General features: G+C 51.2%; 1 protein-coding gene across 1 annotated transcript in view; it reads right to left on the reverse strand.

The window, feature by feature from the left end:
• LOC123146839 (uncharacterized) overlaps nt 1–4,676 on the reverse strand; it is a 10,150-nt gene continuing 5,474 nt past the window's right edge. The window contains exon 2 of the mRNA XM_044566114.1: nt 1–278. The gene's annotated coding sequence lies outside the window, so the exon portion shown is untranslated. The remainder of the gene's footprint in view (nt 279–4,676) is intronic.

A 4,676-nucleotide genomic window follows, 5' to 3' on the forward strand; every position in this document is an offset into this window, starting at 1 on the left:
TATCACAAACTGCTATTTAAATTCCAGGGTCACGCCCTTAATTTCGGCAGGGAACAGCCGCACGGTCGATCAATGTTACACTGACTGAATCCCGGGTCCAGACAACTACAACATGAGAGGAACAACAACATAGTCTACATACGCATGAGCCAACCAGCCAACTGTAGATTAAAATCGTTTTCTTGTAGGCGAGGCGACGGCCAGGTGACCGAGATCACAACCACTTTGAGTTCTGACGACGAGGGTGTTCATCTGACAATGACTCTCATCCATCGACTCTATGCAACACAAGGCAGGAGTTAGTCAGGTGATGTAGAAAACAAGCTAGCTAGAACAGATTATAGTGGGGGCTATACTGTATATACACAGTATTATTACAGGCAGAAGCAGAACAACATTTGTGTCCCATTGGTAATATTGATCTCACCTGGATTTGAAATTTTGTAACCGTAAACACTCAACTTTTATGTATTTAACGCCATAACTTGCGCAATGCACGTTGGATCAATAGCGAGACAGAGGCATGCATAAGCTTAAAATAACAGTTTTCCTAAACAACAGCTGGCTGTTTTACAATCGGTGCACGGTCAAGTATAGAACTCCACTAATAGTAATTTCTATATCCAGTTTCGTCCTTTCGGTCAATTCTGTAGACTTACTACATTGTACAGACAATAATTATGCTACATGGGCGGTTAGGAACTGTCCTTCTGGAACGTCTGTGGCCTTAATTGTAGGGCTAAGCGCACTGTTGTTCGCAATGTAATCTCAGCTGTTTCCCCGAACATTGTCTGCCCCCAGGAAACTAAGTTGGATTCCTTCTCGTTGCCCCATGTCATCGAGACGCTTGGTCCTTGCTTTGTGGATTTTTTCTTTCTCCCGGCCATTGGCACCCACGGTGGCATTCTCCTTGCCTGGAACTGCAACAGGTCTCCATCTCTAGTCCATACGTTGGCCAGCACCACATCACGACCCTTGTCTCCTCCACCTCCGGCGCGCACCCCTGGTGGATCACCGGCGTGTACGGACCGCAGGAGGATGACGAGAAGATCCTGTTCCTTGAAGACTTGAAGGATACCCGCGCGTCTTGTGCTGGCCCTGGCTCCTAAGGGATGACTTCAACCTTGTCTCATCATCGGAGGACAAGAGTAATGGACGTATCAATCGCTGCACTTCGAGCCGTTTCCGTCGTTTCATTGCTGATATGGAGCCAGGGGACGTGTACATGCATGGCCATCGTTATACTTGGTCCAATGAGCAGGGCTCTCCCATGCTGGCTCGCAATGATCGGTTCATGTGCACCTCTGAATATGAGAGCTCTCGCAGCCGTACTGCCTTCTTTGGTGCCTTGCCTCGACAGGCTCTAATCACTGCCCGATGTTTCTTACTACTCGCCGCATCACGCTGGCCCAAAACGGTTCCACTTCAAGCGTTTCTGGACCAAGCTCGACGGGTTTTAGGACACGGTGGCGGACGCGTGGGGCGTTGTTTACGACCCGGATCCGTATCGGCGCGTCTACCTATGCCTCAAGCACACGGCTCGCCACCTCCAGAGCTGGGCGGCTCGTACCTCCGACCATGTATCGTTGCAACTCATGATTGCATGGGAATTGATTGCCCGCGGCTCAAGATTTTAGAGCCCTATCCTCCTCCGATTCTTGGCTACGCCGCAATCTCAAGCGTGCTTACCTGGGCCTGGCTTCCCTTGAGAGGTCCATTGCTCGCGAGCGTGCACATTTCTTCTAGCTCAAGGAGGGTGATACCAACACCGCATTTTTCAAGAACCATGTGGCTCATAGGCAAAAGAAAAACCGCATCTTCTCCCTACGGCACGAGAACACCACGGTCTACGACGAGCCGGGCATGGCCGAAGTGGCGTTCCACCACTTCTCCTCGCTCATTGGCACCTCCAGCCCTTGCCAGTTCTCCATCGACCTCGACCAGATTGAGGATCGCTCCTTTGATCTCTCTGATCTTGAGCACCAATTCATGGAGGACGAGATTTGGCAGGCTGTGAAGGCGCTCCCTCGCAGCAAGGCCCCGGGCCTCGATGTGTTCACCTCGGAGTTCCTTGTGGCGTGCTGGGATACTATCAAAGCTAACATATGTGCCGTGCTCGACAAGTTCTACTCGCTCAATGGGTGCAGCATGCAATGCCTCAACGAGGCCCTCATCACGCTCCTTCCGAAGAAGCAATATGCCTCCACCCTCTCGGACTACCGGCGAATAAGCTTGATTCACCTCATCACCAAGCTCATTGCCAAGGTTTTATCGCTCCGCGTCTTGGTCAGTTCGTGTACACCAACCAGAGCACGTTCATAGCGGACCGGTGCGTGCACGACAACTTCATGCTAGTCAAGCAGACAACCCGCCAGTTGCACAATCTCCGGGTCCCCAGAGTTTTCCTCAAGCTCGACATCATGCACGCCTTCGACACGGTCTCCTGCCATTCCTCATAGGTGTACGCCACCTGGGCTTCAGGAGACGTTGGATTGGCTGGATCGTCATTCTTTTCTCCACCTCCAGCACTCGTGTCCTCATCAACGGATCTCCTGGACCTCCGATCGCCCTTGCTTGCGGATTGCGCCAGGGAGACCCCATCTCCCCCATGCTCTTCATGATGGCCATCGATGCTCTGAACTCGCTCCTCCTACATGCTCATAGTCGCGGACTGCTTCAGCGCCTCACCGCTTGCCATGCCCCCTCGAGCATATCCCTCTATGCTGATGACGTCGTTGTCTTCTGTCATCCTTCAACCCAAGATCTGTGGGTCATCCGCGAGTTGTTACGTGCCTTCGACGAGGCGCCCAGGCTTTGCACTAACTTCGCTAAGTGCTCGGCCATGCCCATCTGGTGCAATGACCCCTCGCTAGCCACAATCAACTACGAGCTCGCTTGTGTCGTCGTCTGCTTCCCCATCACCTACCTCAGTATCCCACTCTCAGTGAGGAAACCCTTCGCGACGTCGCTCCAGCCTATCGTCAAAAATCTTGTCAAGAAGCTTTCCACCCGGCACGCGATGCTTCTCTCCCATGGCGAGCGCCTTGCTCTGGTTCGCCACGTGCTATGTGTGATCCAGTCCCACATCATCGTGGTCATTGCTCTTTGCCCGCCAGTGCTCAAGCAGGTGAACAGTACTATTCGTGAGTTCCTCTGCCACGGCCGAAGGAGACCCACAGTGGCCACGGTCCCATCCATTGGCAACGTGCCTGCTGACACCTTGAGCTGGGTGGCCTCGGCATCCCGGACCTTCACCGCCAGGGGATCTCGCTCCGTGTTCATTGGCTGTGGTTGCAACGCAGGGACCCCACCAGACCTTGGGCGCATCTTCACCTCCCCAGCAACCTAAACGCCTCCTCCATCTTCTTGCATCCACATCCTGGTCCGTCGGCGACGGACGTACCTGCCGCTTTTGGACAGATCCTTGGATCAATGGCAAGGCCATCTCTGAGTTGGCTCCATTCCTCCTTCCACTCGTGCCTCGTCGTTGGCATAAGCGCGGGGTGTTGGAAGATCTTCATGGTCGCAGCTGGGTGGCCGACCTCCATGGCGCCTTGACGCCAGGGCTATGACTGAGTATGTGCAACTCTGAAGGTTACTCAGGCCCATCTCCCTCTCCAGTTCTCCAGACTGCCTGGTCTTGCGTTGGACCACCGACGCCAAGTACTCCGCCTGGTCCTGCTATCGTATTCTATTCGTCGGATCTACTTCAGCCCCCCACTGGCGCCTCACGTGGAGAAGCTGGGCACCTCTTCGTGTCAAGATGTTCACTTGGCTCGCCCAGTGGCCATCTGTGTGGTCCACATCGGCCATCCTCGGATCACCCAATGACCACCGCAAGGGCCTAGCCACGTTGGCTCTTCTCATGGCTTGGTCCATCTGGAGGCAGCGCAATCGGTGCATTTTCGATGGCGAGAATCCCTCCATCTCACGGCTTTTCGTGTCTAGCTATCAGGATGAGGCTAGATCTTGGGCTAGGGCAGGCGTGCACGGCTCAGCATGTTACTAGCATAGGGTCCTAATCTTGCACTCGGACTGAGCAACCCATCACGAATGATCTGCAACTCTGTCTTGCCTCTTCCGCACAAGACATTGAGTTTGCACCCCCAATCTCTTTTGTACCCTCTCTTCCTACCAATGAAAAGATACACACTCTAGCATATTTGTGAAAAAAAAGTACTTCAAAATCTTGGCATATTGTCTTATGCAATTAAAATCTTCAAAGCTCCAGGTGAGTTATTTATTGTTTCATGTGCTTAGGCATATTAACTTCTAGCTGTGTCATTTTCATTCACACTATCTATTTCCCTCTTCTCTTTGTATATATTCATCAACCTTTTCCGTGTCTGTTCGTGACCCAAGTCTATTTCATCAGTTCTGTATATTTTTCATGTCAGTTTTAGAATTGATGTCTTTCATTATTTAATTTTGTCCCTCACTCTTCAGTCTACTTTTCTTCTTCAGTATGTATATTCATCAACCTTTTCTGTGTCTGTTCGTCACCCAAATCTATTTCATCAGTTCTGTATATTTTTCATGTCAGTTTTAGAATTGATGTCTTTCATTATTTAATTTTGTCCCTCACTCTTCAGTCTACTTTTCTTCCTCATTATTCAGTCTTTTTTTCTAGTTCTCTTCATTATGTATTCTTCTATCTTTCTTTCTTGACTGAAGAG

Source organism: Triticum aestivum, chromosome 7A (assembly GCF_018294505.1).
Source record: "Triticum aestivum cultivar Chinese Spring chromosome 7A, IWGSC CS RefSeq v2.1, whole genome shotgun sequence".
Taxonomy (NCBI): Eukaryota; Viridiplantae; Streptophyta; class Magnoliopsida; order Poales; family Poaceae; genus Triticum; species Triticum aestivum.